This window comes from Plecotus auritus (genome assembly GCF_963455305.1).
Source record: "Plecotus auritus genome assembly, chromosome: X".
Lineage (NCBI taxonomy): Eukaryota > Metazoa > Chordata > Mammalia > Chiroptera > Vespertilionidae > Plecotus > Plecotus auritus.
In genome coordinates, this window is record NC_137784.1 from 115,349,462 (window position 1) to 115,371,987 (window position 22,526).

Genomic DNA, 22,526 nt, shown 5'->3' on the forward strand with positions numbered 1-22,526 from the left:
TAAATGGATGAACAAAATAGATCCAGAGAGAACCTACAACCAAGATTACTCTACCCAGCAAAGCTATCATTCAGAATTGAAGGGCAGATAAAGAGCTTCACAGATAAGAAAAAGCTAAAGGAGTTCATCACCACCAAACCAGTATTATATGAAATGCTGAGAGGTATTCTTAAAGAAGAGGAAGAAGAAAAAAGTAAAGAGAAAAATTATGAACAACAAATACATATCTCTCAACAAGTGAACCTAAAAATCAAGTGAATTAAAAACCTGAGGAACAGAATAATCTGGTGAATATAATAGAATCAGGGGCATAGAAAGGGAGTGGACTAATAATTCTCAGGGGGAAAGGGGTATGGGGGGTTCATGAAGAGACTGGACAAAAATACACCTATGGATGAGGACAGTGGGGGGGAGGTAAGGGCAGAAGGTGGGGTGGGAACTGGGGGGAAAAAGGAGAAACAATTGTAATAATCTGAATAAAGATTTATTAAAATTAAATAAATAAAAATAAAAAATAAATAAAAAAATAAAATAAAATAAAAAGAGAAAAAAAAAATAGATCCAGAGACACAGAAGCATGGAACAGACTGACGAATCTCAGAGGAGGGTTGGGGGTGGAGTGGGAGATTAATAGGGGAACTTATATGCATATATGCATAGCCCATGGACACAGACAATAGTGTGTTAAAGGCCTGGGAGGGGTGGGTGCAGGGTGGAGGGGGTCAGTGGAAAAAGGGGAGGTATCTAATATTTTCAACAATAAAGATACATTTAAAAAGCATAAAGATGTGCCCTACTTTATTAAAAAGTTCAATATGTAAAAATCTTTTAAAAAAACAACAACAAATATCAATGATGAGAGAATCATTGATTGGCTGCCTCCTGCTTGGCCCGTACTGGGGTATGCCCTGACCGGGAATCAAACCATGACCTCTTGGTTCATAGGTCAATGCTCAACCACTGAGCAACACCAGCTGGGCTGTTAATTCTAAATTCTTTCACATCCATGGTCTCATGCAAAGTTTCCAGTAACCCTGGGATTGGCATTATTATCTTCACATAGTACATGTGAATACTGAGAGTCAGTTGATAAATGGTCTGCTAAGATCACATAGCCAGGAGTAGAGCCAGTGCTGAAGACATGTCTGACCTCAGAGCTCTTTTCTCTCCAACATAATACTTATCAACATCAGAATGACTCTTAGATAATTTTTCTCCCATCTGCTATATATTTATTGACCACAGGTCTTGTGTGTGTGAATCATTGACTTGGGTAGTAATGCAGTAATCCTCCTGTCTTATGAACAGTTTTTCCAGTGTGTTACATGTTTCCTAGATTAGTTTAAAAAATAAAAAATTACCCAGTACATTTTCTCTCAAAGTTATTTACCTTCAAGCCCAGCTGGTGTGGCTCAGTGTTTAGCATCGACCTATGAACCAGGAGGTCAGGGTTCTATTCCTGGTCAGGGCACATGCCTGGGTTGCAGGCTCGATCCCCAGTTAGGGGGCGTGCAGGAGGCAACCAATCAATGATTCTCATCATGGATGTTTCTATCTCTCCCCTCTCCCTTCATCTTTGAAATCAATAAAAATATATTAAAAATAAGTTTATCAAAAGAGAAGTTATAATTTTATTATTCAGTTTTCCCCAGTACATTATTCTTCCCCTGATGCTTAGCATAGTATCTTTCACAGAGTAGGGACTCAATAAATGTTGAATCTTTTTTAATGGCTTTGTGTATTCTATTATTGAACCTGCCATTATTAGAATGTGACATTATACATAATAAGAGTAATAATAATAATTTAAACACCTATAGCACTTCACAGTTTGAGGCTCTCAGTTCCTGACTTTCATGTATGTGCAACAGATTGCCTGGATCAGACAGGGGTTGTAGATGAGATATTTGTCAAGAGAGAGTCCCCTAACCTGGAGATGGTGGCTATTTAGTGATAACAAGGAAAGGAAACACCTACCTCATACTCATATGGGGTGACTAACCATCCTGGTTTGCCCAGGACTGCCCTGGTTTTTGCACTGAAAGTCCAGTGTCCCATGAAACCCCTAATTCCCAGGCAAACCAGGATAGTTTTTCACCCTAAATCACTTTACATGTATTATCTCATTAACCTTAACAGTAACACTATATAGGAGGTACTATTATTATTGTCATTTTACCAATGATAAATGGAGGCTCAGGGGGGTTAAGTCACATGTCTAGGGTCACACAGCTAGGAAGTAGTGAAGTTTCAACTCTAGTCCTAGTGGGATTGACTCTAAAGTTAGCAGAGAGCTGAAAGAGACAGGTGACCTCAGTCAATGAGGACTGAATTACTGAAGTCTTCCTGTTACAAAAGATATTCTTTGACTTGCTCAGAGAACAGCAGAGAATTTAAGACAACTGGAAGAAGTGCAAATTGGGATAACTTTCATGGCCTGGAGTTGAAAACTCTGGTTCAGCACAGTCATTCTGGTCAAGGTATCCGTTAAAGCCTTCCAAAGGGAGTAAGCTTTGCAGAGTTACTCCAGAACCTGTTAACTTCATTAGCAAAGGGCAAAATTCCCAGAAGCCTGAAAGAATTTCCTCTGACAACAATTTCTAGATAACTTACCAAGTAGTATGGCCGAACTCCACCCTGAGTGGAAATTCAGAATCACAGTCACAGTTTGAGCTAATTATTGTTGTTTTTTCCAAATGACCCACAAAGACCTAGCAGGGAGCACTGTTGTCTTTCATTGGAAAATCAACATCATGACTATTTTCTTATCTTTAAGGTATATAATGCCAGGAACCTATTATAGACTCAAAGTCTTAGAAGGAAATGCAAGGTTGGAAGCTCCAGGATGGAACTTTCAGTAGGCATATGGGCAGAAAAAGCAAAAGTAGTACATGGAAACAAGTAAACAGAGGATGTATCAGAAAGAACTAACAATGCCTTCCAAACCACTGTAAGAGTGTAGGAAACTATACTTAAGAGGTGCCATGAAGGAACATTCTGGAATCAATAATAAGCACACCATTTAAACATTTCCCAAGAAGCTTAGGTAGGAGTTTGTGTCAACATCCCATCAAAGCAATTTAATACATCCTACCCAAGTGCTCTGCACCATGGTAGGTGGGACAAACCTCAGTGTTAACATGTCTGCTCATATCATTGACATCGAGTTTGATTTCATCCTCAAAAATTGAAGGTAGGTCTTTCAAGACTCCATTAGCTAATACCATAACATATAACCATACCAGCAGGTTCCAGAAATTTGGGTACACTTTCTTGCTCATGAGCCAACACATTTTGTGACACAAAAAGAACAATCAACAGATGTTTTAACCAGGCAAAAATTCAACCAATGAGTTCTTCAGACTTAGTTATTGCAACTTGTTACCTGAAGCTGATGAAGTTGATAATTCTAAATAAACCAAAAAAGCATTATTGCCACCCACTTCTTAAAGGAAAGATCTAACTTTCCGAAGGGCAATACCCATCTCTGCCTACTACAGTGCCTGGCACAGGGACATCTTATTCATTAAATTGATATTACTTTTGGCCAACAAATATAACAAGTAAACTGTACGGATCATTCCTAGATCTCTACCCAATGCAGGGTTAGCTGACTTCTTCTGAACTCCCATGGCTCCCTGGGCTTCCCCTATCATAGTGCTGGTCACACGTGTTGATCCCAATGGACTATTTCCTTGTCTATCTTTCCCACTAGACAGGAGCTATGTCTGCCATGATCATTACTGCACCCCAGTGCCATGTTTATGAATGATTGAATGTATAGAATATTAATTATACTCTATGTTCAAGAAGTACAAGACTATGGAATACTATATTTGCCACTCTTTCTCCAGGTTTCCTTTCTCAGCCAAATCTGTGAACTTAGACAAATAACTTGGCTTCCTGGGAGCCAGCTTCAGTTAGAGCAGTGGGCTTGGTGACAGACCTTCAAGGGGGCACAAGGCATTTTCTTACACTAGTACTCTGAGTGATCTAAGGCTGGAGGGAAGAATAGATTGTCCCTCCAGACAAAGTTGACAGGGGAGGCTTAGTTGTTGTGATTCGAAGTAGGGCCTTTGGCTTCAGACAGGGCTTAAGGTCAATCTCTAGTATATTCTAACTTTGGACAATTACCTCATCCCTCTAAAGCAAGCATATCAAACTCATGGCCGGCCACAAATTTGACATGCTTGCTCTAAAGCCCTATTTCTTTAACAGGGCTTGTTTTGAACATCTTATCATTGCCATTGACTATGCTCAAGGTGAATTCATAATTGCTTGTATGTTTAGAATTCTTACAATATTTGAGTAATAGGACTATGATTTACTGAGCACTCATTGTGTGTCAAGCTCTGGCCTAAGTGCTTTAGATGCATCATCTCATTGAATCTTCATAATAACCCTTAAAGGCAAGGATTTGTGTTGCTATTTTATAGATAAGAAAATTACAGCTTGGAGTAGTGAAGTGGCCCAGACCCTGCAGCTGGTAAATTGTAGAGCCAAGATTCAAGCCTGATTTTGTCTGACTCCATACTCTTTTTTTTTAACATATTTTTTATTAAAGTATTATATGTGTACATATCTTACCATTGCCCCCCTGCAACTCACTCGCATACGTGCCCTCACCCCCCCCCAATGTTTTGCATCCGTTGGTTATTCTTATATGCATGTATATAAGTTCTTCGGTTGATCTCTTATTTCCCCCACCTCTCCCTAACCTTCCCGCTGTAATTTGACAGTCTGTTTGATGCTTTACTGCCTCTGTATCTATCTTTTAGTTCATCAGTTTATAATGTTTTTTATTATCCACAAATGAGTGAGATCATGTGGTATTTTTCTTTCATTGACTGGCTTATTTCACTTAGCATAATGTTCTCCAATTGCATCCAGGTTGCTACAAATGGTAAGAATTCCTTCTTTTTTATGGCAGCATAGTATTCCATTGTGTAGATGTACCATAGTTTTCTGATCCAGTCATCTGCTGACAAGCACCTAGGCTGTTTCCAAATCTTAGCTATTGTAAATTGTGCTGCTATGAACATAGGGGTACATATATCCTTTCTGATTGGTGTTTCTAGTTTCTTAGGATATATTCCTAGGAGTGGGATTACTGGGTCAAATGGTAGTTCCATTTTCAGTTTTTTGAGGAAACTCCATACTGTTCCCACAGTGGCTGCACCAGGCTGCATTCCCACCAGCAGTGCACAAGGGTTCCTTTTTCTCCGCATCCTCACCAGCACTTGTTGTTTGTTGATTTGTTGATGATAGCCATTCTGACATGAGTGAGATGGTATCGCATTGTCGTTTTGATTTGCATCTCTCGGATAATTAGTGACTTTGAGCATGTTTTCATGTGTCTCTTGGCCTTCCTTCTGTCTTCATTCGAAAAGATTCTATTTAGGTCTGTTGCCCATTTTTTTATTGGATCATTTATCTTCCTTTTATTAAGTTGTATAAGCTGCCTGTAGATGTTGGAGATTAAACCTTTATCAGTGATAACATTTGCAAATTGTTCTCCCATACAGTGGGGTTTCTTGTTTTGTTGATGGTTTCTTTTGCTGTGCAAAAGCTTTTTATTGTGATGTAGTCCCATTTGTTTATTTTCTCTTTGGCTTCCATTGCCCTAGGGGCAGTATCATTGAAGAAGTTCTTTCAGCATATGTCTGAGATTTTGCTGCCTGTGGATTCCTCTAGTATTTTTATGGTTTCCTGTCTTATGTTTAAGTCCAATATCCATTTTGAGTTTATTTTTGTGTATGGTGTAAGTTGGTGATCTAGTTTCATTTTTTTGCATGTATCTGTCCAGTTTTTCCCAACACCATTTATTGAAGAGACTGTTTTGACTCCATTGTATGTTCATGCCTCCTTTGTCAAATATTAATTGTGTACAGTGGTTTGGGTCCATATCTGGATTCTCTATTCTATTCCATTGGTCTATATGTCTGTTCTTGTGCCAGTACCAGGCAGTTTTGAGAACAGTGGCTTTGTAATACAGCTTGAAATCTGGTATTGAGATCCCTCCTACTTTATTCTTCTTTGTCAGGATTGCTGTGGCTATTCAGGGTCTTTTTTTATTCCAGATGAATTTTTGGAGAGTTCTTTCTAGGTCTGTGAAATATGCCGTTGGTATTTTAATGGGGAGTGCATTGAATTTATAGATTGCTTTGGGTAGTAAGGATATTTTAATGATGTTGATTCTACCAATCCATGAACATGGTATGTTCTTCCATCTATTTACGTCTTCCTCTATCTCTTTTTTCAGTGTCCTGTAGTTTTCCGCGTATAGGTCCTTTACCTCGTTGGTTAAGTTTATTCCTAAGTATCTTAATTTTTTTGGTGCGATGGTAAATGGGATTACTTTTTTAGTCTCTCTTTCTGTAAGTTCACTATTGGTGTATAGAAATGCCATAGATTTCTTGGCATTAATTTTGTATCCTGCTACATTGCCGAATTCATTTATTAAGTCTGTTAGTTTTCTGATGGAGTCTTTCAGGTTTTTTATGTACAATATCATGTCATCTGCAAATAAGGACAGCTTTACTTCTTCCTTTCCAATTTGGATGCCTTTTACTTCTTCTTGTCTAATTGCAATGGCTAATACTTCCAGTACTATGTCAAACAGGAGTGGTGAGAGTGGGCATCCCTGTCTTGTTCCTGTTCATAGGGGAAATGGTTTTAGTTTTTGCCCATTGAGTATGATGTTAGCTGTGGGTTTATCATATATAGCTTTTATTATGTTGAGGTATGATCCTTCTATTCCCACCTTGTTGAGAGTTTTTATCAAGAAAGGGTGTTGGATTTTGTCAAATGCTTTTTCTGCATCAATTGATATGACTATGTGATTTTTATCTCTCAATTTGTTTATGTGATGTATCACGTTAATTGATTTGCGGATATTGTACCATCCTTGCATTCCTGGGATAAATCCTACTTGGTCATGGTGTATGATCTTTCTGATGTACTGCTGGATCCGATTTGCTAGAATTTTGTTGAGGATTTTGGCATCTATGTTTATGAGGGATATTGGCCTGTAATTCTCTTGCATTGTGTTGTCTTTATCTGGTTTTGGTATTAGGGTGATGCTGGCTTCATAGAAAAAGCTTGGAAGTGTTCCTTCCTCTTGAATTTTTGGAATAGTCTGAGGAGGATAGGTTTTAGTTCTTCCTTGAATGTTTGGTAAAACTCCCCTGTGAAGCTGTCTGGCCCCGGGCTTTTGTTTGCCGGAAGCTTTTTGATGACTGCTTCAATTTCTTCCATAGTTACTGGCATATTGAGCTGTTTAGATTCTTCCTGATTGAGTTTTGGAAGGTTATATTTTTCTAGGAATATGTCCATTTCCTCCAGGTTGTCCAGTTTGTTGGAATAGAGTTGTTCATAGTATTTTTTATCAATCCTTTGTATTTCGGCGGGATCTGTTGTTATTTCACCTCTTTCATTTCTGATTTTGTTTATTTGGGTCCTCTCTCTTTGCTTCTTGGTGAGCCTGGCTAAAGGTTCATCAATCTTGTTTATCCTTTCAAAGAACCAGCTCTTGGTTTTGTTGATCTTTTGTATTGTTTCTTTGGTCTCTAGGTCGTTTTTCTCTGCTCTGATCTTTATTATTTCCTTCCTTCTGCTTACACTGGGCTTTTCTTGTTGCTCTTTTTCTAACTCTTTGAGTTCTAGGGTTAGTTAATTTATTACCATTGTTTCTTGTTTTTTGCAGTAGGCTTGTAGAGCTATGAACTTCCCTCTCAAGACTGCTTTCACTGTATCCCATAGATTTTGGATTGTTGTGTTTTCATTGTCATTTGTTGCCATGATGTTTTTTATTTCTTCCTTGATCTCTCTGGTAACCCAGTCATTGTTTAATAGCATGCTGTTTAGCCTCCATGTGTTTGATTTCTTTGGGTTGTTTTTATTGTAGTTGATTTCCAGTTTTATGCCACTGTGGTCTGAGAAGATGCTTGATATGATTTCTATCTTCTTGAATTTGAAGAGACTTTGCCTATGTCCCAACGTATGATCAGTCTATCTTTGAAAATGACCCATGTGCACTTGAGAAGAATGTATATTCTGTGGCTTTGGGGTGAAATGTTCTGAAGATGTCAATTAATTCCATCTGGTCTATTGAGTCATTTAGGATTGATGTGTCTTTGCTATTTTTTGTTTAGAGAATTTGTCCAATGGTGATAGTGGGGTATTAAAGTCTCCTACTATGATTGTATTGCTGTCAATCTCTCCCTTGATATCCTCCAGGAGATTTTTTATGTATTTGGGTGCTCCTGTATTTGGTGCGTATATGTTTACCAGAGTTATTTCTTCTTATTGGATTGCTCCCTTTAGTATTATGAGTGGCCTTCCTTATCTCTTGTTATGTCCTTCACTTTGAGATCTAATTTGTCAGATATAAGTATTGCTACCCCAGCTTTTTTTTTCATTTCCATTCGCCCTGAAGACCTTTTTCCATCCCTTCACCCTCAGTCTGTGTGCGTCTTTTTTTCTGAGGTGGGTTTCTTGTAGACAGCAGATATATGGGTCTTGTTTTCTTATCCAATCCGTTACCCTATGTCTTTTGATTGGGGCATTTAATCCATTTACATTTAAAGTTATTTTGATGAATACTTGTTTGTCGCCATTTTTATTCTTTACCCCTGTGTTCCTTCTTCGCTTCCTATTTCTTTTTATTACAGCAGACCCTTTGTCATTTCTTGTATTGCTGGTTTGGTGGTAATAAATTCCCGTAGTCCTTTTTTGTCTGTGAAGCTCCTGATTTCACCTTCAATTTTGATTGATAGCCTTGCTGGGTACAGTATTCTTGGATTCAGACCCTTCCTTTGCATGACTTTGTATATTTCATTCCATTCCTTTCTGGCCTGATGAGTTTCTGTTGAGAAATCAGTTGCTAGTCTGATGGGGGTTCCTTTGTAGGTAACTTTCTGTCTCTCTCTTGCCGCTTTTAAGATTCTTATTTTGTCATTGGTGTTTGCCAGTTTAATTATAATGTGCTTTGGCATTAGTCTTTTGGGGTTCATTTTGCTTGGGACTCTGAGCTTCTTGGATTTGTGTGGGTTTTTTCTTCCCTATATCAGGGAAGTTTTCTGTCATTATTTCCTCAAACAGGTTTTCTATTCCTTGCTCAGTTTCCTTTCCTTCTGGAACCCCTATTATGCAGATGTTGTTTTGTTTCGTGTTGTCCCGAAGTTCCCTTAGGCTCTCCTCCTGCTTTTTAATTTTTTTTTCCAGAAGCTGCTCTACTTGCGTATTTTTTCCCATCTTGTCTTCTAGATCACTGATGTGGTCCTCTGCTTCTTCTAGTCTACTCTTGATGCTTTCTATTGAGTTCTTTACAGCAGCAATGTCATTTTTCATTTCTTCTTGGTTCTTCTTCATTTCCTCTTGGTTCTTGCTCATATTGTCGAAGTTGTCTTCCATTCTTTTCAGCCACCTTATGACCATTTCTGTGAAATCTTTCTCTGGAAGGTTACTTGCCTCCATTTCGTTTACTTTCTTTTCTTGTGATGCCTGCTTTTCTTTCATATGCGGGCTGTTTCTTTGTCTCCCGTGGTCTCTCTTCTCCAAATGTCTGGTTATGTAGTTCTCTCTCTCTTTATCCCAGGCGAAATCTGACCTTTCTGTGGTGGAGTGTAGAGCTCCTCTGAATCCGCGTGTTTGCGCCAATTGGGGACCGGTGTTCTGGGGCTCGCAGCTGTTCCGTGGGTGCCGCATTTGTGGATTTTCAGGCTTCTGATAAGCTCCACATTCCTTTTCAAGATTGCGTAGACTCCGTGTTTGAGCTCCGGGAGGGGACCCAGCTGCAGTGGGGCCTGCCTGGTCAGGGAAACACCGTCTAGCAGTCCCCCACCTTCTCCTGGAATTTAGCTGTCCCTTAACTTGCCAACAAACACTCCTCGTGCGACCCTCAGCTGTTCTTTCTTTCTGCTCCGGGACAAGGCTCAGAACACGTCTGTCTATTCCGCCGCCATTTTTTTTGACTGCAAGAATCCTGACTCCATACTCTTAACCTCTACACTCATCTGCTTTAGAGTAATTAAGGGGTATTAAAATGGAACCTTGTAAAAGCCATATAAATAAATTGAAAGCTTTTGCCTTCTCTTAAGAGGCCATTAGTTTCAGCAGACTTTCAGTGTCAAATGGAAAAATAATAAGGTTGGCCCATCAGTACAAGCAGCTAGGCCACTGTACCAATATGCTGGGCCCTTCTTCCCATTGCTAGCTAAAATAATTACCATCTATTTAATCACTTGAATGATTCTCAACCTGGACTTGTGGGGATTTCATTTGATTTTCTACTTAATTGTAGAACATCAGAATAATATGTAGATAGACAGTTCTAAAGGACCTTTAAAAACACTACTTAAAAAAAAGAGAAGTCTCCAGTTCTCAAATTTGTCAAATTCATTGAGCTTTGTGTGATGGAAGTGGTAAGTTCCGTCATTCCCTGGGGAGTTTCAACCTCATGGATGCTTTGGCTTAGTTAACATTGTGAATGGCCTTGGTGACTAAAATTGCTCCTGTTGCCCTAGTTTCAGGCCAAAATTTGCAAACTGCTTAGGTTCGGGGAAACATTTTAGTCAAATTGAGTGTGATTTCCACTTCTTTGGAGAGAGGCCAAATGCTGTGCAAGGTTAGAGATAAAAGGAAACCTGGTCCGGATACGGGGGCGTGCATGGAGAGAGTTCTATGCTTGGGGTAGGGGGTGGGGAGTCTCTGCTGCTCTCTGCTGGCCACAGGCTGGTGCTATAGTTGCTGAAAAAGTGACTCTTTCAAACTGCTGCTGCTGGGGCTCCTCTTCCTATTGCTACTACCATTATTACTACCACAAACTAGTAGCACATATAAAGTGCCCTTCCAATGCCAGGTACTGAACTAGGTGCAGTGGAGACAGATGGAACAAGTTCTGGTCAGTGTTCTTGACAAATTCAATATGATGGGGAAGACAGATTACCAGACACAGAATTATAATAAAGTGCAGTTATTGTCACAATAGAGCAAGGACCAGGATATGTGTGTTCCTTCAGTCAGCAGTACTGAGCTCTTACTCTGTGTCAACTTCCAAGTGAGGTTCTGGGAAAACAATAATGCCACCTATTTGCATTTGCACAGAGCTTGATGTTTTAAACATTCACTTAATACACATCTCATTTGGTTATCACAACAAACCTGTGAGATATGCAGACCAAATATTAATATCCCCATTATTTAGATTAGGAAACTGAGGCTCAGATGGGTTGCATGAGGTGCTATATGATATAGAGTTGGTTGTTAGGTTACAGAGCTTGGACTTGACTGCCTGACTTCAAATCCATTCCCATGACTGTTGCACCACACTGCTCTGTGCTGCTTACTGAGATGTAAATAGAGTAATGATTGAGGCCAAGTGCTCCTAGCGTCCAACCACTCTCTATAGACAGTGCCAGGCAAATTATTTCTCTTTGCTTCATGTTCCCCATCTTTTAAATGGGAATAATAACAGTACTTAACTTATAAGGTTATTATGAGGACCAAATGAGTAAACGCTTACGTCAGTAAAATAGTAAACACTTAATGAACATTAGCTCTTAATATCACTCTCAACACATGAGGCAGACAACTTTGGCAACGTGTGAAAAGTCCACCCTGATGGCTCATTTTTCAGTCTTTCAGAGACAATACCTCTTCCTCTTGTCTCTAAGAGTACCTGTAGAAATAACAGGGCTACAGAGGGTAGAGGAACAAAGTCTGCCCTCGTGAGGTGACCTCTGTCTTTCTAGGCACAGGGGTAAGAAAGGAACTGCCAGAGGGACCAGGACTTGTAAAATAGAATTTTAAAATGTTCATGTTAAACACAATGTCATTGAGAGGTAATATGTCAATATTGCTCTAGACTCATCAGTGAAAAATCACATGCCACTCATGTCAATGACCAGAATTATAGCTTACTAGTATACATTAGCAGTTTAATTAAGTCATATTTTTAAAAATATATTTTTATTGATTTCAGAGAGGAAGGGAGAGGGAGAGAGAAATAGAAACATCAATGAAGAGAGAGAATCATCAATCAGCTGCCTCCTGCACATCCCACACTGGGGATCAAGCCTGCAACCCAGGTATGTGCCCTTGACCAGAATCAAACCTGAGACCCTTCAGTCCACAAGCTGATGCTCTATCCACTGAGCCAAACTGGCCAGGGCAAATTAATTAAGTTGAATTTTAAGAGATGAGATGTTTGGTATTCATTTTAATAATTAGAAATGGCTCTTGTTAACAGGACATTTATCAATGAAGGAACTTACAATATGTATCCATGTATGCAGCTGGAAAATTTTATCTGGCTGAAAATAAGTGAATTTTGTAGCAGAAGAAAAACAAAAGAATTAAAAAGTGTTTTTATTGAGCCCAGCCAGTGTGGCTCAGTGGTTGAGTGTCGACCTATGAACCAAGAGGTCACAGTGCAATTCCCAGTCAGTGCACATGCCTGGGTCGCGGGCTCAATCCCCAGTGTGGGGAGTGCAGGAGGCAGCTGATCAATAGTTCTCTCTCATCATTGATGTTTCTATCTCTCTCTCTCTCTCTCCCTCTCACTTCCTATCTGAAATAAATAAAAAATATAGTTTAAAAATGTTTTTATTGAAAAGTTACCTTGTTAAAGAGAATTTAAAAATTATAGAGAATTTATCATTGGACAAAATTCATCTTATCCATATCTGCAAAACAAGGGCTGATACTGAGAATGTGGACAAAAAATTATATAATAGTACTAGAGGCCCAGTGCATGAATTCGTGCATGGGTGGGGTCTGGCCATCCCAGCCCCAATCAGGGCAGATAAGGGCTGGGCCTGTCGGGAAGAGGAGATGGCGGGAGGTTGGCCAGGCATCCCACCTGGATCAGGGCCCAATCAGGGCCCCCCGATCAGGACCAGGCCAGCTGGGGGAAGGGGCCGCCAGTGATTGGCTGGTGGGCCCTACCTCTGATTGGGGTTGGGAGGCCGATTTGGGGCAAGGCTGGCCATGGGGAGGGGATGTGAGTGGTGGGCTGACTGGCCCCATCCCTGAATGGGGTGTGTGTGGGGGTGCCAATTGGGGGCCAGCGGCCTTGGGGAGGGGCCATGGGTGGTTGGCTGGTGAGCCCTGCCCCTGATCAAGGTGGGGGGCTGATCTGGGGCGGGGCTGGGTTGGGGGAGGGGCTGCAGGAGATTGGCCCGTCAGCCCCACCCCCTATTGGGGTGGGGGGGCGATCAGGGGTGGGGATGGCCGGGGGGAGGGGCTGTGGGCCGATCAGGATGGTGGGGGCCCATTGGGGTTGTGGCCAGCTGTGGGGAGGGGCTGCAGGAAGTTGGCTGGCCAGCCCCACCCCCTATTGGGGTGGGGGGTGTGATAAGGGGTAGGGTGGCCAGGGAGAGGGGCTGCAGGCTGTTGGCCACCCATCCCTACTCCCTATTGGGGTAGGGGGGTGCAATCAGGGGTGGGCTGCCTAGGGGGAGGGGCTGTGGGCCTATCGTGGTGGGGCGGGCTGATGGGGTTGCAGCTGGTGAGGGGGATGAAGAGAGGGGGCGTTTGGCCAGCAGGCCCAGCTCTTGATCAGGGTGGGAGAGTCCGATCAGGGGCAGGCCGGCAGGGGGAAGGGGTCATGGCATCGGCCACCGGCCTCACCCCCTGATCAGGCCGGTTTGCCGGCCACAGTGGGCATCAGAGTGACTGGTTGTTAGGTTGTTATGGCTGAGAGGTGCTCCATGCACCTCCTGGTGACCAGTTGTTTGGTCATTTTGGTCGTGACACCTCTTGGCCTTTTATTATTATGATTTGAACTGGATCTTCTATCTATCTGGGATCCCATGAAATTTCTTTTCTCACTTTGCTGCATCTCCTCAACTCTTCTGAGTCTCCTCTTTTGGGTCCTTCATGAGCTCTTCTTTCTCTACCATCTCCTAAATGTTTATATTCTCCAGGGATCTTCCTTTGCCTATAGCCTTTATACACTACACCCTCTTCCTAAGTGATTGCATTCTTTCCCACAACATCAATTAGCAATGATGACCAAATTGATTACTTCAAAATCTCCATCTCCCACTAAGACCTCTCCCAGGAGCTTGAGACTCATTATCCACCTGTCTATTGGACATTGGTACCCAAGATCCCACAGACACTAGTATCTCTTAAATGTGTTCTGCCACCTGTCTTCTCTGCACTGTTTAAATGACACCATCATTAACCCAGCCAGCCAAAGTAAGAACTTGGAAGTCATTCTTTTTTTATTGAGATGTAATTCAATATTCATCCTTTTAAAGTGTACAATCTAGTGCTTTTTAGTAAATTCACAGAGTTGTGCAACCAGCCCCACAATCTAGTTTTAGAACATTCAATTTCTCCCACAAAGATCTCTCATATCCATTAGCAGTTACCCCTCCTACTCCTGAAAATAACTAATCTACTTTCGCCCTCTGTGGATTTTGCCTATTCTGGATATTTCATATAAATGGCATCATACAATATGTGGTCTTTTGTAACTGGGTTCTTTCACTTAGCCTAATGTTTGCAAGGTTTGTCCATGTTGTAGCATTTTGTTTTATGCTTGAATAATATTCCATTGTATAAATGTACCACATTTTATTTATCCATTTATAAGTTGAGGGACATTTTGGTTGTTTCCAATTTTGGTTTTTATAAATTAAGTTTCCATGAACATCTGCATATAAGTTTTTGTGCAACATATGTTTTCGGTTCTCTACAAGCAGAATTTCTGGGTCATATGGTGATCTATGCTTAAGATTTTGAGGAACAGCTAAACTATTTTCCAAAATTAATATGCCATTTTACAACCTCACAAGTAATGTATGATGGTCAAAATTCTTTTGGAGTCATTCTTGATTCCTCCCTTTTCCTTAGTTCACACGTTTAATCAGTCACCCAAGTCTTGCCAATTTAACATCCTAAGCATCTCTCAAAACTGTTCCTTGCTGTCCAGTCCTAGTACTACTGTTTTGATCAGTCCTATGTCATCTCTCATTTGGAATATTGCGATAGTCTCTAAATTGGCTCTTGCCTCTGACTGCTCCTCTACCTGCTGTCAGAAAGAGATTTCTAAAACAAGCATCTGACAACGTCATAGCCCTACTTGAAATCCTTTAAAGCAGTGGCTCTCAATTCTGGCTATGCATTAGAATCACCAAGATAGATTTAAAATATCCTGATGCCCAGGTTGCACCCAAGACCTATTAAGTCAGAATCTCTGGGTTGGGATCCAGGAATCAATAGTGTTAAATCTTTCCAGGTGATTTCAATATGAAGCCAAAATGGAGAAACACTGATTTTTGGTGGCTTCCTATTGCTCCTAGGATACAGTTTAAGCTTCTTAATGGCCCAGAGGTCCATCATCAGCCCACTTATACCTGTTTTTCTGCATCTCTTGTCCCTCCCTTCCTCACACTAAATACGCCAGCCACATGGTATCCTGCAGAAACATGTTTTTTCTTCCCTGTCTCTTCTGCCTGGATCATCCTTCCCAGGTCTCTTCCCCTAGGGAGCTTCTACTCATTCTTTAAGATTCAGCACCCCCAGGTCCATCCATGTTGTCACAAAGGGTAAAATTTTCTTCTTTTTATGGCCAAGTAGTATCCCATCATGTAAATGTACCATAGCTATTTTATCCACTCATCTACTGATGGGCTGTTTCCAAATCTTGGGCATCTTATATAATGAAGAGGTAATATGCAAATTGACCCTCACACCCTCACAAGATGGCTGCCCCATGTCATCACAAGATGGCCACCACAGGATGGCTGCCCCCACATTGTCACAAGATGGCTGCCCCCATGTCGTCACAAGATGGCTGCAACAAGATGGCGGCCCCCACATCATCACAAGATGGCCTATAGGGAGGCCTGCAGGGGAGGGCAGTTGAGAGTGATCAGGCCAGCGAGGAGCAGTTAGGGGGTGATCAGGCAGGCAGGCATAGTGGTTAGGGACAATCAGGCAGGCAGGCAGGCGAGTGGTTAAGAGCCAGCAGTCCCAGATTGTGAGAGGGATGTCCGATTGCTGGTTTAAGCCTGATCCCCTCAGGGATCCCAGATTGGAGAGGGTGCAGGTCGGGCTGAGGGACACCCCCCCACCAGTGCATGAATTTCATGCACCAGGCCTCTAGTTGTAAATAACACTGCAATGAACATAGGGTACATATGTTCTTTCAAATTAGTGTTTTGGGTGAACATTGTGCTAAGTGAAATAAGCCAGTCAGAGAAAGACATATGATTTCACTCATATCTGGAATCTAATGAACAAACTGAACTAACAAACAAAATAGAGACAGACTCATAGATAGAGAACAGCTCTCTGGCAGGAGGCGGGTAGAAACTGGGGGTGTTAGGGAATTGAACAATAAAGGAAAAATAAGAGAAAGAATTCATGGACACAGACAACAGTGTGGTGACTGTGTGGGGAGGAGTGGGGATGGAGGTGGGAGAGGGTACAGGAGGATAAATAATGCAAATAAAATAAAATTTAATAAAAAGATTCATCACCTCTAGGAACTATTCTTATACAAGGTTTCTCTTGCTCTGTGTACTCCTTGAGCCCTATTGGAATCGTCTTTCCCCAGAAGACTGGGACACCCCAGACCCCCACCCTCTGCTTAGCTGATTCACTCATCTCTCATCAGCACCTGAAACTTATTATGCCCTCGATAAAGAGTTGTTGGGTTAATAAATTAATGAATATCCTCAAAAATACAATATTTATTGGTTGACATATTAACAGTCAGACAGTGAAGGCAACTGGGACAGAATAGATAATGACTTCAACCATGGAGAAAGGGCCTGGCATAACCAGTCTAACCATACCAGCATACAGCTTCTCTAGCCAGGAAACTCCCAGGCACCTCAGAACTGTCCTCAACCAGACAAGTGGCTCTTGACTAGAACACACTGAACATAAAATTTGGACTGACCATGAAGCAGATGCCTTAGCAGGTCCTTCCCTGAAACTTCAAAAAAAAACTGCCAAAGAGAAGGGAAGCCACTGTCTGCACCTGAATAAAGACTGCAGTGTGGCAAAAAGTGAAGCACTCTCACTCTCTCTGAGCCCATTCTAGTGCTCTATCCCATCTCTGGGACTTCCATGTTTCAGGCTTCTCTACACTGTCTCAAACTTCAGTATCAAATAAACCCTGCCTGCTCTGACCAATCTCTATATACCTGCCTGGCTCTCATACTTTGGCTCCACCTTGATTATTTGATATCAACTGATTGGCCAACCATACCAAGTTCCAAGACCACAAGCTCTCAGGAGCCCATATCTCTGAGATGGTTGTCAGTCTTACCAGCCTACTGTCTGCTTTATTTCAAGTCACAGACTTGGCTTCCTGATTAGTTATTCACTTTACATATATTTATTTCAGTACTAAAATGAGATACCACATATAAAATGGAATACTAATCAGCTATGAAAAAAGAGAAAATCTTCCCATGTGTGACAACATGGATAGACATTGAGGATATAATGCCAAATGAAATAAATCAGACACAAAAGACAAATACCATATGATCTCACTTATATATAGAATAAGAAACAACACAAACAAAATAAAACAAAACTAACTCATAAAAACAGAGAACAAACAGATCAGTGGTTACTAGAGGAGAAGGGAATTGGGGGAGGGCAAAATGGATAAAAGGAGTCAACTGTATAGTAATGGATAATAACTAGACTTTTGTGGAGGAAAGGAAGATGGCTGCTGACGGGAAGGCAGACTGCAAGATAGTGAGTGAGAAAACAAAGGGAGAGTGTGTGGTCACACGGGAAGTGTTTGTTGGTGAGTTGAGGAACAGCTATACTCCAGGAGACTGTGGGGGACTGCTGGACAGGGATCCCCTGACCAGGCAGCCCCCACTGCTGCTAGGTTCCCTCCCGGAGCGACCGGCTCTGATGCAGAGACTGCGCCATCTTGAAGGGGAAAGTGGATGTTATCAAATGCCTGAAAAACACAGGGAATCTACAACTACGGCACCCACCAAACAGCTGCGAACACGAGAACACCACACTGGTCCCCAAGTGGTGCAAGCACGTGGTTCAGAGGAGCTCTACACTCTCTCATGGAAAGGAGAGAGAGAACTACATAACCAGACACCTGGAGAAGAGAGATCATGGGGAGACAAAGAAACAGCCCTCATAGGTAAGAAAAGCAAGCATCACAAGAAAAGGAAGTAAACGAAATGGAGGCAAGCAACCTGTCAGAGAAAGAATTCAGAGAAATGGTCATAAGGTGGCTGAAAAGAATGGAAGACAAATTCAACAATATGAGTAAGAACCAAGAGGAAATGAAGAAGAACCAAGAAGAAATTAAAAATGACATCGCTGCTGTAAAGAACTCATTAGAAAGCATCAAGAGTAGACTAGAAGAAGCAGAGGACCACATCAGTGAGCTAGAAGACAAGGTAGGAAAAAATACCCAAGTAGAGCAGCTTCTAGAAAAAAAAATTAAAAAGCAGGAGGAGAGCCCAAGGGAAGGTTGGGACAACACAAAACAAAACAACATCCACATAATAGGGGTTCCAGAAGGAAAGGAAACTGAGCAAGGAATACAAAACCTGTTTGAAGAAATAATGACAGAAAACTTCCCTGATATAGGGAAGAAAAAACCCACACAAATCCAAGAAGCTCACAGAGTCCCAAGCAAAATGAACCCCAAAAGACTGACGCCAAAGCACATTATAATTAAATTGGCAAACACCAACAACAAAGTAAAAATCTTAAAAGTGGCCAGAGAGAAACAGAAAGTTACCTACAAAGGATCCCCCATCAGACTAGTGACTGATTTCTCAACAGAAGCACATCAGGCCAGAAGGGAATGGAATGAAATATACAAAGTCATTCAAAGGAAGGGTCTGAATCCAAGAATACTGTACCCAGCAAGGCTATCAATCAAAATTGAAGGTGAAATCAGGAGCTTCACAGACAAAAAAGGACTACGGGAATTTATTACCACCAAACCAGCAATACAAGAAATGACAAAGGGTCTGCTGTAAAAAAAAGAAATAGGAAGCGAAGAAGGAACACAGGGGTAAAGAATAAAAATGGCGACAAACAAGTATTCATCAAAATAACTTTAAATGTAAATGGATTAAATGCCCCAATCAAAAGACATAGGGTAACGGATTGGATAAGAAAACAAGACCCATATATCTGCTGTCTACAAGAAACCCACCTCAGAAAAAAAGACGCACACAGACTGAGGGTGAAGGGATGGAAAAAGGTCTTCAGGGCGAATGGAAATGAAAAAAAAAGCTGGGGTAGCAATACTTATATCTGACAAATTAGATCTCAAAGTGAAGGACCTAACAAGAGATAAGGAAGGCCACTTCATAATACTAAAGGGAGCAATCCAACAAGAAGAAATAACTCTGGTAAACATATACACACCCAATACAGGAGCACCCAAATACACAAAAAAAACTTCTGGAAGATATCAAGGGAGAGATTGACAGCAATACAATCATAGTAGGAGACTTTAATACCCCACTATCACCATTGGACAAATTCTCTAAACAAAAAATCAGCAAAGACACATCAATCCTAAATGACTCACTAGACCAGGTGGAATTAATTGACATCTTCAGAACATTTCACCCCTAAGCCACAGAATATACATTCTTCTCAAGTGCACATGGGTCATTTTCAATGATAGATCATATATTGGGTCACAGACAAAGTCTCTTCAAATTCAAGAAGATAGATATCATATCAAGCATCTTCTCAGATCACAGTGGCATAAAACTGGAAATCAACTACAATAAAAACAATCCAAAAAAGTCAAACACATCTAGACTAAATAGCATGCTGTAAACAAGTAGGGCAGTTACCAGAGAGATCAAAAAAGATATAAAAACCATCATGGCAACAAACGACAATGAAAATACAACAATCCAAAATCTATGGGACATAGCAAAAGCAGTCTTGAGAGTGAAGTTCCTAGCTCTACAAGCCCACAGAAAAAAAAACAAGAAACAATGGTAATAAATTACCTAACCCTACAACTCAAAGAGTTAGAAGAAGAGCAACAAGAAAAGCCCAGTGTAAGCAGAAGGAAGGAAATAATAAAGGTCAGAGTGGAGATAAATGACATAGAGACCAAAGAAACAATACAAAAGATCAACAAAACCAAGAGCTGGTTCTTTGAAAGGATAAACAAGATTAATGAACCTCTAGCCAGGCTCACCAAGAAGCAAAGAGAGAGGACCCAAATAAACAAAATCAGAAATGAAGAGGAGAAATAACAACAGACCCCACTGAAATACAAAGGTTTGTTAAAAAATACTATGAACAACTCTATTCCAACAAACTGGACAACCTGGAGGAAATGGACATATTCCTAGAAAAATACAACCTTCCAAAACTCAATCAGGAAGAATCTAAAAATCTCAATAGACCACTAACTATGGAAGAAATTGAAGCAGTCATCAAAAAGCTTCCAGCAAACAAAAGCCCGGGGTCAGACAGCTTCACAGGGGAGTTTTACCAAACATTCAAAGAAGAACTAAAACCTATCCTCCTCAGACTATTCCAAAAATTCAAGAGGAAGGAAAACTTCCAAGCTCATTTTATGAAGCCAGCATCACCCTAATACCAAAACCAGATAAAGACAACACAATGCAAGAGAATTACAAGCCAATATCCCTCATGAACATAGATGCCAAAATCCTCAACAAAATTCTAGCAAATCGGATCCAGCAGTACATCAGAAAGATCATACACCATGACCAAGTAGGATTTATCCCAGGAATGCAAGGATGGTACAATATCCGCAAATCAATTAATGTGATACATCACATAAACAAATTGAGAGATAAAAATCACATAGTCATATCAATTGATGCAGAAAAAGCATTTGACAAAATCCAACACCCTTTCTTGATAAAAACTCTCAGCAAAGTGGGAATAGAAGGATCATACCTCAACATAATAAAAGCTATATATGATAAACCCACAGCTAACATCATACTCAATGGGCAAAAACTAAAACCATTTCCCCTATGAACAGGAACAAGACAGGGATGCCCACTCTCACCACTCCTGTTTGACATAGTACTGGAAGTATTAGCCATTGCAATTAGACAAGAAGAAGTGAAAGGCATCCAAATTGGAAAGGAAGAAGTACAGCTGTCCTTATTTGCAGATGACATGATATTGTACATAAAAAACCTGAAAGACTCCATCAAAAACTATTAGACTTAATAAATGAATTCAGCAATGTAGCAGGATACAAAATTAACGCCAAGAAATCTATGGCATTTCTATACACCAATAGTGAACTTACAGAAAAAGAGATTAAAAAAACAATCCCATTTAGCATCGCACCAAAAATATTAAGATACCTAGGAATAAACTTAACTAAGGAGGTAAAAGACCTATACGCGGAAAACTACAGGACACTGAAAAAAGAGATAGAGGAAGACGTAAACAGATGGAAGATCATACCATGTTCGTGGATTGGTAGAATCAACGTTATTAAAATGTCCATACTACCAAAAGCAATCTATAGATTTAATGCACTCCCCATTAAAATGCCAATGGCCTATTTCACAGACCTAGAAAGAATTGTCTAAAAATTCATCTGGAATAAAAACAAGACCCCAAATAGCCACAGCAATCCTGAGAAAGAACAACAAATTAGGAGGGATCTCAATACCAGATATCAAGCTGTATTACAATGCCACTGTTCTCAAAACAGCCTGGTACTGGCACAAGAACAGATATATAGACCAATGGAATAGAATAGAGAACCCAGATATTGACCCAAACCTCTATGCTCAATTAATATTTGACAAAGGAGGCATGAACATACAATGGAGTCAAGACAGTCTCTTCAATAAATGGTGTTGGGAAAATTGGACAGATACATGCAAAAAAAATGAAATTAGATCACCAACTTACACCATACACAAAAATAAACTCAAAATGGATAAAGACTTAAACATAAGACAGGAAACCATAAAAATACTAAGGAATCCACAGACATATGAAATCTCAGACATATGCCTAAGGAACTTCTCAGACATATGCCGAAGGAACTTCTTCCCTGATACTGCTCCTAGGGCAATGGAAGCTAAAGAGAAAATAATCAAATGGGACTACTTCAAAATAAAAAACTTTTGCACAGCAAAAGAAACCATCAACAAAACAACAAGAAACCCCACTGTATGGGAGAACATATTTGCAAATGTTATCACTGATAAAGGTTTAATCTCCAACATCTATAGGGAACTTATACAACTTAATAAAAGGAAGATAAATGATCCAATAAAAAAATGGGCAACGGACCTAAATAGAATCTTTTGGAGAGAAGACAGAACGAAGGCCAAGAGACACATGAAAACATGCTCAAAATCACAAATTATCTGAGAGATGCAAATCAAAATGACAATGCAGTAGCATCTCACACCTGTCAGAATGGCAATCATCAACAAATCAACAAACGACAAGTGTTGGCGAGGATGTGGAGAAAAAGGAACCCTCGTGCACTGTTGGTGGGAATGCAGACTGGTGCAGCCACTGTG